The sequence below is a fragment of the Neomonachus schauinslandi genome, chromosome 4 (assembly GCF_002201575.2).
Source record: "Neomonachus schauinslandi chromosome 4, ASM220157v2, whole genome shotgun sequence".
NCBI classification, from domain to species: Eukaryota; Metazoa; Chordata; class Mammalia; order Carnivora; family Phocidae; genus Neomonachus; species Neomonachus schauinslandi.
Genome location: NC_058406.1, coordinates 23,568,291 through 23,580,049, shown reverse-complemented (window position 1 = coordinate 23,580,049; position 11,759 = coordinate 23,568,291).

Genomic DNA, 11,759 nt, shown 5'->3' with positions numbered 1-11,759 from the left:
ATGCCAGGCTTGGTTGGAATCCCAATTCTGCCCTTTCCTGTCTGTGTGGCCTTCGGCAAGTTTAGTTCCCCTCTCTATGGCTCAGTTTCCTTCTTTGTAAATAGGGATACTAATCCCTAATTCATCAGATGATGTGAGGATTCGATGAGATGTCACTTTTATATACACTTCCGCTGCTTCTGGCACACAGCAGGCCCTTAGTAATGGCTTCTACCCTCCCTTCTTAGAATCCAGCTCCTCTCAGGACCCAACCAAAGCAAATTAACTTCCTTTGCAGCTCAAGACTTGACAACTAAACACCAGGAAGGACTTCCAGATGTCAGGATTCAAGGCACAGGATGAGGACTATTGGTTTGCCTGTTTGTCCTTGGAGGCTGGAGGCCAGGTTGGTGAAGCATGGACCCCCATCCCCCACCCATCACCACCACCACACACTCATGCACGTCCTTACACCTTTTCCTCTCAGGGACCGACAGTTTTCAGAAACCTTGCATTTCTGTCTCAAAGGCTCTGGAGCCAAGACCTCTGCAGCAGTGGCAGCTGAGCTTAAGAGGCTTAAAAACCAGAGCTAGGGAGGTGGCAACCAAGAAAGTCCCCCCAGGACTGATATGTCTGGGATGGAGCAGGGTCTGGCCAGAGGCTGAGGGCAGAAAATTTGCTTAGAGAGCCAAACATCTGAGCCTTTACCAGAGAGGACGGGGGTGGAGGGGGGACCCTAGGGCCACTCCCTTACCCTTTCTGGGCCTCAGTATCCCCACTGTGGACAACTGGGGCTCCTCTGCTGAGACATGAGACAAAAAAAAAAAGCAGAGGTCAGCTCAGGGTGAAGAACTGTGCACTGCCGCAGGAGTGCTGCACTGAGTGCTACGGAGGTTGTGAGTTCCCTGTTGTTGGGGCTATGGAAGCAGAGGCTGAGCAGGACTGGGAGCACGGTTGGGAGGGAGCAGCAGATCTCCTCCTGGAATTTCTTGCTCTTGTTTGGATTCCACTTGTTCTGTATAGCCTCTTCAAAAGCTGGAAAGTCCTTCCTGGGTCTGACTTCAGCCCTTCCTGCTCTTGCCTTCTTGCCTTCCTTTTTTGCAGAGTCTCCGTAACCTTAGCCTTGACTGCTAGGGTCAGGGCAGAGGCAGAGGAGGTGTTAAAGGAGGAGAATCAGTTCCACTCTGTGTTGGTCCCTTCGTTCTCAATTAGGTTCAGATAATTAAGATAAATGAGCTTGGCTCCTCTCCTGGGTAGACGAAGTTTGTTGGTGATGGAGAGGGAGGGTAGGAGCTGGATTCTGATTGGTTGGTTGGCTTCCTGGAGGAGGAAGGAGCTCATGGGGGCTATACCCTACAGTTGTCACTCTGACCGCTGGATGCAAGACTGCTGTCCGCCTACGGATGGCAGTGGGCCAACTCCTTCCCTTGTAGCCACCTGTGCTCCACAGGTCAGGGTTCCAGGGACAGGCTGAGAGCCTGGCAGTGCCCGGCTGGCCCGCTTGTGTCCCACCCTGGGGGCCAATTAAGTCTCCATCCCTAGCCGCGCCGATTAACAGTTAATAAGGCAGCAAACACCTGCAGCTACAGAGGCGAATTAAGAGCAACAGTCAGCATAATACACAACCCGATAAGTGAGCAATTAACAACCAGAGAAAGATTAATAGAAGCAATTACGTCCTACTCGGAGCTCTGTAAATATGACTGTCAATGGCTGAGGGATTCAGTCCAGTCCCGCCCAGCCCCACCCCAGGCCACAGCTTCTGCAGGGAGGGGAGCCAGCCCAGCCAGCCTGGGGACTCCAGACCCCAGAGCCGTATACACACGAGAAATACACATATGTGCAAACACACAACATATACAGACATACATTTGTGGACAGACAGTCCACAATATCCAGCCACACAATATACAGATCCCCCACTGTCATCCACACTCACAAAAATGTATACATAGAGACACACATAAGTCCTGCCAGAAATACACATAGATCCAGAAAAATATCCACAGTGTCACATAGAGACGCTTCCCTGTTGAACACAGAGCTAGAACCGCACAGACCCACGAGACACACAGTGGCACGTGTACAAATTTGGACATGTACACAGACGCAGGTGTCTCCTCAGGGGGTCCCATATGCACGTAGCACTTGCCGTCCTTTGATGCCCGCCGTGCAAAGGGTCACCCCTAAAGAGCTGCAGCAGGGAATCAGACTGAGAACTGGAACCAGGGTGGGAAGGGACAGAATGTGTGAGAACACACACACACACGTAAGCATGTCTGCACGCATGTAACTCGAAGCATGCGTGGCCTCGCAACTCATGGGCATGTGCATGTGTGGAAACAGGCACACGCCTTCCATCTGTGTGCCCGCGTGAATGTTGGTGCGGCGAGATGTATGCACGGGTGTGTGTCCGCATGCTCGTGTTCAGTGGAGCTGTGACAACTATGTGGGTTTCTGGTTCACGTGTGATCCTGGGCCAGTGCTCATGATAATTGTGTGACTACCCAGAGTGGCTTTGCCTGTGTCCTGTGTTGCGGCAGGTGAGGGGAGTCCCTATGGGAGCTCCCCGGGAGCCTGGGGGTACCAGGGCCCACCTCTAGGGAACAGGGCTCTAGGGCTCCCGGGGCGATGGGACTTCCAGCCCCTCTAGGGGGACTAGGCAGCCCTGGGCCTCACCCAGGCAGAGGGAGAGAAATGAGACTATCTCTGAAGACATGGGCCTGGAGGTTAATCTCTCCCGACTGAAAGCTGAGCATGGGCTCCTTTCCCTCTCCCACCTGTGCCTGGGAGCTTCCCGTGGAACACCTACAGAGCCAAGAAGACCCAAGCACCTCGCCCGTGGTCTGTGACATAGGTCGTCACACACTGAAACCCCAGACCACAAGGATCTGGCCACGAGGACACGCAAACACAGAGAGTCACAAGGACAAACATAAAATTCCACTCACGGTCACACCCAGACCTGCCCGTCCACGCGCGGTCTTGCCACACACGCAATCACACACCCATGGGCACAGGTGCGGTGATGCCCACACACACGTGCACTCCCACGTGCCCCTACACCCGTTACTCTCTGACATGAGCCCAGCGCCAAGCCTGAGGGCCCAGAGGGGCGTCTTGTGACAGGTCCTCCCCGCACCGGCCTGGCCAGATGGTGGAGGCTGCCAGGCCCCAGGAGAGCTCTCTGTCACCGCTAACCCACCAGCTGACAGGCGGGTGCACTGAGGCCTGGCTCTGCCAAAGGGGGGCAGTGGTGGGAATAAGGAGGTAATGAAGCTCATCAACACCCTCGACACCCCACACCCCACACCCGGACGAGGCCTGCCCCAGGGCCTTTCACTGTTGAGCAGGGAGGAGCTATTGAGCGGGGACACACAGACACAGAGATGCACGGATTCATACAGAGCCACCCCCACACACTTGGGCTTCCACAGGACATGAAAGGACCCGGATGCAGGCAGACACCCCCCCTCCCCCTCTAGTCCCTGAGGGGGGTACAGCCACCCCCTCCCGAGGCATGGGCTATTCACCAAAGCCAGCGCTGACTTTGCGGAAAGCCTGGCCTGGCCCCTAACCCCCCTCTGCCTCTTCCCATCTGATGAATGCAAACAGGAAACAGATCTGTGGGCCCCCAAAGCCAAAACATCCGCTGTAGGCCTGTCCTTCTGTCAGTGAATCAGGCCTTCTGTTTGACTTTTAGTCATTCAATTTTTGTTTTTCATTCATTCATTTGTTCACTCATTCATTCAACCAGTAAGGACATTAAACAAACCATTCTATCCGATCCAGTGAGCTGGCTGTCCGGGCATCTGGCAGCCTGGCCTGGGGAGGGTGGAGCTGGGGAAGGAAATAAGCGGGGAGGCTGGGCTCGGAGGGATGATGGGGAGGAGTGGAAGGGATGTCCTATCCCCTACTTCTTCCTCAGTCTCTCAAAGTGAAAGAAAAGGTGCTTCTTCTGCAGCTGGAGGGGAAAAAGCCAAATCCCAGGATAATATAGACAATAATAGGGAACGCTTACAAGCCCTTACTTACTCTGTGCCAGGCGCCGTACTAAGTGCTTTACGAGAATTAAGTCAGTTCTTCCTCCTAACAACTGCATGAGGCAGGTACTATTATTAACCCCACTTGGGGGCACAGGGAGGTTAAGTAACTCGCCCAAGATCAAACAGCTTATCAGAGCCACCCCAAATGTTTAAAAAACCTAGGGCAAGAATTCAACAGGAGACCCCTAGACCTCCACCCATCCCTCTCCTCTTCATCCGGGGGCCTCCAGGCAGCAGTGTGAGGGGCTTTGTATGCAGACCTGTGGGCCTGCAGACCTTGAAATTCATCATTCCATGCAGAAGAGGGCCATCTGAAGTAGAGGGCCCAGGGCAGGGGCGACCGTTGTCCAGGTCTGGGAGTATTGGGGCTGGTAAGTGGCAGATCCAGGAGACCATCCCAGGAACTCTCGCTAGATCAGCTCTTAACTAGATGGTGGCGGCTGAGGATGCCAGGGGGCTGATGGAGCGGGGCGGGAGGGTGGCGCAGAACTAGCCGAGTTTTACTTCCCCACTCCCACTCTCAGTTCTGCTCTTACCAAATTCAGGCCATTTCCACCAAGGGGACTGCTCTGTGCCCAGCTCCATGTGGGAGCCCAGGGCTCTCAATCTTATTGCCCCTCCATCCTCATTCGCACTGACATCCCCACCCCTCCTGCACTGGCATTAGGGAAGAAATGGAGGCTCCTGGGATTGAATGGGGACCAGCAATATCAGTGCATCCAGCTCCCTGCCTCTGTTTCCCTGGCCCGCAAATTACCGCTCTATCTCCTGAGGCTTTTTCACACAATTACTCAGGCTAGGAATTTCGATCTCTGGTGCCAGCCAGACCCTTGTTATGCAAATATAGGCAAATGAGATGCAAACAGAGCAGTCCCAGATTAACAGAGAAATCCCCAGCAGCTGGAGGAGTCACCATAAAGTCAGCTCACTGGAGCACGCTTCCCCAACCCCCTCCTTTTCCAGTCTCCGTCCACCTGGATCTGTCTGGCCCCTCCCTGTCCTTGCCACCACTCTTCAGCCCCACTCAGGAGCTATCTGCTCTGACACAGGGAGGGTCTGGGCAAGGGGTACAGCAAGGCCCAGGCCCTCTCCCAACCTCTGGCTTGAGATCTCTGCCCTCCCTCCATTTTTAAGAGATCCAGTCAGGGGTGGAGGATAGGGGTAAGGGTGGTGAGTGGGGGTGGGGGGAGAGGGAGAACTCTGTCTTCCCCCTGTGGAAGGGCAAATTCTCACACACACACACACACGCACACACACGCACGCAGAGTTGATGTGAGAGTCACCCCTAAGATGCACACACATATACACTCATTCAGACACAAGCCTCACACATACCACCTTACAAATCGGGCCAAGGTCCACCCTCCCCTTTTCCCCCCCAACACACTGTAAATTAAACCACAGACATCAACAGCCTGCAGTGGGAGGGTAGGCTGTGTTCCCCATTCCTGGGGCCTGGAAGTTAGAAGATACTGCCGGTAGGACCCCAGGTCTCTGTGGAGACAGAGGGAGTGGAAGATCCTACTCAGGGCATGAGCTGTGGAAGGAGGCTGGGGGCGTGTGGGAGAAACCTGGCGTGGGTAGTGCCCACTGGCACCCCCGGCGGGGCTGAGGCTGGTGTCTCTGTCTTCAGGCACCGCCCAAGGGAGCTGGGCCCGCTGGCTGGCTGGCTGGCCCAACCAGCCCAGACCCAACTTCTAAAAATAAGAGTCAAGAATCTAAGCTCCTGGTTGGTTCTGCAGGAGCCTGTTGCCTTGGCAACCCCTTCTCAGAGGCCTCCCTCCCGGCTGCCCCGTTTGGCTGCTGGCCCCTCCGCCAGCCCTCTGTCTGCCCTCCTGGGGGGCAGGAGCAGCCGGAGGACCTGGGGGTGCCAGTGGCCTGAGTGTGAGACCTGTCTGGGGCTGTGTCGGAGGCTGTCTGATGGTGGGCGTGTGACTGTGTGTGCGACAGGCCTGTGTCGAGCAGCCTGCGACAGGCGGTCTCTGTGTACATCTCCGCCTGTGACTTGACTCTCCGAGTCCCCGTGGGTGACTGTGCTCTCTCTTTGTGTATCCGGGTCCATGTGTGTGACAGCGTGGACTAGGTCCCGAGGGAAATTCTAGCGGTGGCCTTTTATGTCTGCTCCTGCCCATCCCCCCTCCGCCGACTCCCCGTGGGCTTTCCCTTAACCCTGCCCACCCCCACTCTCTGGGGGCGCAGGCTGGGAGTGCAGGAGGACAGGGGCGCGCAGGTGAGCCAGAGGTCAGGTGTGGTGACCCCGCCACGGTCAGCCTCTTCCAGGGTCAGCAGCTAAAGATCAAATAAGGCCCAAATCCACCCCTTTGAGGGCTATGGGGGGAAAAGTCACTCCTGAAACTGTGTGATCTGAATTTCTGAGTGTGTGCATGTGTGTGCGTGTGCCCTAGTCTCTGTCAGAGGCAGAGCCTGCCCTCCCCCACCTGGCTTCCCCTCTCCAATTAATCACCAAGTCCTGTCAGATCTCCTCATCATCACTGCTCCAGCTTGCTCCTCCTCTCTTCCTCTCTGCCACCACGCACAGCCTAGGCCAACCCCCTCCCTCACCCAGACACTTCAACAGCCTCCTCTCAGCGCTCCCCACCTTCCTGGTCAAGGTTGAGCCTTGCCCTCCCTCCCGTACCCCCATCCCCTCCTCCATTTGGCAGCCACTAAAACACAACCTGGGATCCTATGATACCCACTGCTTGGGACCGTGGATTGGCTTTGTTCTCAGGGCAAAGCACCAGCTCCTCAGCCTGGTCTTCTAGGCCTTCCCCAGTCTGGTCTCTGCTCACTGCCTGGGTTTACCTGCGCCCCCTTCACCCAGCCACATACGCGACTAAGAGTTTCCAGAAGAGATCAGGATCTCTCTTGCCTCTGTGCCTTTGCACGTGGTTTCCTAGACTGGAACCAGTCCTCCTTCCTTTGGATAAGTCATTCTGAGAGTCAGCATGGGCATCACCTCTACCAGGAAGCCTTCCCTGACCGGGGTTAGGAACCTCTATGTTCCTATGACATCCTCCCCGCCCCTGCACTCCTGCCCCCACATTGCATGTATTTTTGACTTCTCCCCACAAATTTGGAGGAGATTTAGAAGAAACAGAAAAGTACCGATTGAAACAAAAAAATTACCCACAATCCTCTCAGATTAACTCATTTCTTTAAATGAATTAAATATTTTTTTATAAAATTAAGAGCATCCTATATGTATATCTTTGTTTAACTTATCATTATATAGTGAGCATTTTCCTAGGTTATTAAACATTCTTCAAGAACATGACTTTTAATGGTTGCATAATATTTTTATATGTGGATATATCATAATTTATTTAACCAACCCTCCACTGCTAGACATTTATGTTGGTTGTGATTTTTCACAGTTATAAATAATGGCAATAAGTATCCCTATGCATGGTTCTTTTTTTAATATTTGGTTATTTCTTGGATCAAGTTCCTAAAAGTTGATTAACAGGACCAAGATGTCTGTTTTGGTTTTTTTAAAGATTTTATTTATTTATTTGACAGACAGACAGCAAGAGAGAGAATACAAGCAGGGGGAGTGGGAGAGGGAGAAGCAGGCTTCCCACCAAACAGAGAGCCCGATGTGGGGCTCGATCCCAGGACCCTAGGATCACGACCCGAGCTGAAGACAGACGCTTAACGACTGAGCCACCCAGGTGCCCGAAGAGGTCTGTTTTTAAAACTCTTGAGAGCACGGCCTGATGGCCTTCCAGAAAAGTTGTTCTAGGGGGAGGTTGGCTGGTTCACTTGGTAGAGCATGTGACTCTTGATCTCAGGGTTGTGAGTTTGAGCCCCACATTAGGCATGGAGCCTACTTAAAAAAAATGTAAGAAAAGTTGTTCTAATTTACTCCTCCATCAGCAGAGTCTAAGAGTGCCCCAGATTTCAGTTCACATCAACACTGGTGCTGTCTTTAAACACACACACACACACAACTGTATTAATTTCAGTAGGTAAAACCGCATCGTATTGTTGTTTTAATTTGCATGTCTTTGATTACTGGTGAGGATAAACCTTTTGTATTTTCTCTTTTGTGTCATGCACAGAACACACTGAGCTATAATTACATTTTTACATCCTGCCTCTCCCTCACCAACCTCAGCTCATGAGGGCAGAGCCTGTTTGGGTCCAATTCTCTGTATCAGGAGCAGGGACAGAGGAAGCATTGCCAGCGTGCTAGATGGATTGAATCGAAGACCCTGTCTTCAGCCTGAGCTTTGACATTGGGCAGACCTGGGGTCAAGCTTAGCTCTGAGACGTGAACTCAGGAGAATCACTTTGCTTGTGTGCGTCTCAGTTTCCTTATACGTTAAGTGGGTTTGAGTGAGGATTAAGCACAACAAAGAGTGTGAAGAGGTGTGTAAAGGGTTGTGAGCAGTGGCTGTTGTTTGAGGTCTGCTCATGGATGTTGGCTTTGCTGAGGGAGGAAGGAATGAATGTTCAGGAAGAGTCAACTCCCCACTCCCAGAGATGAGATGGTACCCAGATGCCTGGTGGTCCAGAGGTGGGCAGGGAGCTCAGAGTGAAGGGTCTGGGCAAGACTGGGATGGGCCATGATAGCAGACAGGCCTAAGTTCAAGTTGGACTGAGACAAGGGGGTTTGTGCCCTTATATAATTCTGAGAAGGGAACTGCTGGCTTTGTTTACATCTGGCAGATGCCCACTAAAAAGAGAGGGAGAGTACCTTTGCCCTGGTGGGACAGCATCTCTTCCCGAGATTGGCCCTCTGCCACAGGGAGCGTCTTGGAGACAAACCCTAGCTGGGGGTGCCCTCACCCACTCTGGCTCAGGACATGTTCCAAGACAGACACGCACAATTTCTCTGCACATTACAAGCCTAATGATACTGTCACTCAGAGTCTGGAAATGAGGAGAAATCGGCTTTTTCTTGGTAATTAACGTGAGTGATGGGCCTTGAGATGGAGCGGCAGCCCCCCAAGTGAGAACCAAGCTCTCAGGAAAGTCAGCTAGGTTCATCCCCCTGCCTCCAGGAAGGTCTGCATTCCATCCCTGGCCTCTGCTGGGTCTCCTTTAGAGGCCCCCCCCTGCCCCGCCCCTTCCCCACTGCTCATTCCTTTAGAGATCACTTTAGGGGCTGAGTGCTGATGGTCAGTAGGTTCCTCCTTCAGTCTGCCCCTAGGCCTTCATGTTGCAGTTCAATTTACTGTGCCATTGCGCTCATGAGAGCTGCCTTTATTTTGGAGGTTATCCTTAGCTTAGTAGGGGTTTCCTTTACCTCATTTGTTGAAAGCAGAGGTGAAAACAGCTGGATAAGAATGGGTTGAAGGGAGGTACTCCAAGCTTTGGGAGGGTGTTCAGGAAGAAAACCTGGAGGGATGTGATCAGGGCTTGGTTCCAATGAACAGGGGGCTAAAAGATGACTCAGCTTTCCAAGTGCAGCATCGACCAGATTCATGAATATTTCTCTGGGTCTCTGCCTCAGTTTCCCCACTATCCTCAGAGGAAAATTTTTTATCTCATCCCTTCCTCTTCTCTGTTCATTTGTTTTCTGTGCTGGATGAAGGAGACACAGAGTAAATCAGCTCCAGGCCCTACCCGTGAGCAGCTCCGAGCCTGGTGGGACAGGCAGATGCTGATACCAACAGCTTTGATGCAGAGTGAACAGTGCCACAGAAGAAGGTTTTGACAAAGGGAGCCTGGAGGAGAGAAGAATTGGTGCTTCCTGGAGGAATCTAGGAGGCAGAGGAGGGGGGCCTGGAAGGATGCATTTGGTAACAAAGAAGGGGTGTTGGGACAGCAATCCAGGCAGAGGGAACAGCAGAGTCAAAGGCTGGGAGGTGGGAAAGAGGCTGGTACAATCAGGAAACGGGGGTCTAGTTCCCAGGACACCAGGTGGCTGTGGGGGTGAAAAGGGAGGGAGGCTGGGAGGTCCACAGGGGCCGGATGGTAAAAGGCAGTGAATAGTGAGGTGGGGTGCTTGAACTTATCCTGAGAGCCCTGGGGAGCCATTGAGGGTTTAAGCAAATGAGGAATCTGATTTGCTTTTTTCCTTAGGGTGATCACTTGGGGGCAAATACAGACGGGGATGAGGGGGATGAGGGGCAGGACTGGCAGCCACAGCTGTAGTCTCTGTGGTCCTGGATAAGGAAAGTGGGTTCCAGTGATGTGAAGACGGGAGACTCGAGGGGACCCCATGGCGGCTGTTGGTGGGATGGGTGGTTGCTGGTGGCCCAAGGTCAGGACCCAGCATGAGTCTCAGAATAGTCTCCTCCTCCTCCCCTGCCCCCAGGGGCTCCCAGGCCTCCAGGAGCATGCTTCATTGGCTGTAATGGCATTCCCTGGCTGGCCTTACCCACCTCTGCAGCCTCAGCCCTCCCACCCCCCTGCATGAGCCTGTGTTCTCCTCTAACTGCTTTCTCCATTGGTCCTGAGCTCATATGACCCACTCAAGCTTCCGAGCCTTTAGCCTGTGAATTCCCGTCCCTCATTCCTCCCCACCGCCTCAGTGAAGGTGGCCCCGTTTGCCCCAGCTCCTCTCTCCCTACTATCCACCCTTCCTCCCCCTCCTCTCTACCCTTCTCTTAGCAAAGGCCTGGTCAGACCCTGTCATCAACATAAACAGCGCTTAAAGATCCTTAAAGGAGAACTGCAGACTTTGGCCCAGGTCTGGGGTGGAGAGCCAGCAGCTCCCGACCTCCAGGGCCTCCAGTAGGACCAGGCCGGATGAACAGTCTTGTTTGCACCGATCTTGCCTCGGCCAGTGGAACTGTCGTTATTGCTCCAAATTAGGCACCAATTTGCCCGTGTAATTCTTTGCTAATTGGCATGAAATCCTAATGTAATTAGTTGGGCCCCTTATCAGGGAGCCTGGGGAGCCAGAGGCAGTGGGGGGCCGCTGGAGCAGGGAGGGTCTAGGAGGCTGGGCAAATGTTCTGAGAGAGGAGGCCCTGAGTTGCCATCAGGGCTGAGATAAGGAATGATAGAAATGGCAGAATCTCACAGCTCAAAGGGCCTTTGGAGAGCCCGCGGTTGCTGCCTATCTCACAGATGGGGATACTGAGGGCAGGTCAGGAGGGGAAAGCCCTGGGAGCTGGCGGCAGCGGGACCAGATATCCACGTCACCTGTCTATAATGACCACAGCCATGGCCTGGCTGTGGGTCAGGGTGGCATAGCCCATGGCTGTCTGGCCTCGGTTTCCAAAAGGAAAGGGGGGTCCCTCTGAGAGGGAGGCTGGAAAGTGGGTGAGGCTGTGGATACCAGTCCAGCTTTTGTAGGAAATGCAATGGGTAGAGGCCTAGGAAGGATGTCACATGGTTAAAGTCAGAGGAGCAATGGGGGCAGACAAGAGGCTCTGGCCTCTTCCTGGTGTTGAGAGGGAAGATGGGCGTGGCTAGAAATCCCAATTTTTTTCCGCCACTAGCACATACCCCCAAGCCCTCCCCAGACTTTTTGCCTCTCTTCCATCTCTCAGAAAAGTGTCTGGCAAAGGTGCCGAACCAGCTCATACCAGTTTATGAGAGCCCATTGTTAAATGGTTTGGAATTTGCCAGCCAGTTGACTTCACATTAGTTGTTTAAATTGACCATCATGGGAGGATTTACACCATGGAAAGTGGCAAATGCTACAGATCAAGGCTATGCCTCCCCAGTCCCTCCCCAGAGCCAGTTGTTCAACAGTTAAAACACACCAATGAAACCATCTGAAATGTGATGAATGAGCCTCAGAAATTCTGATCCTGGTAGGGCCTGAAGGTC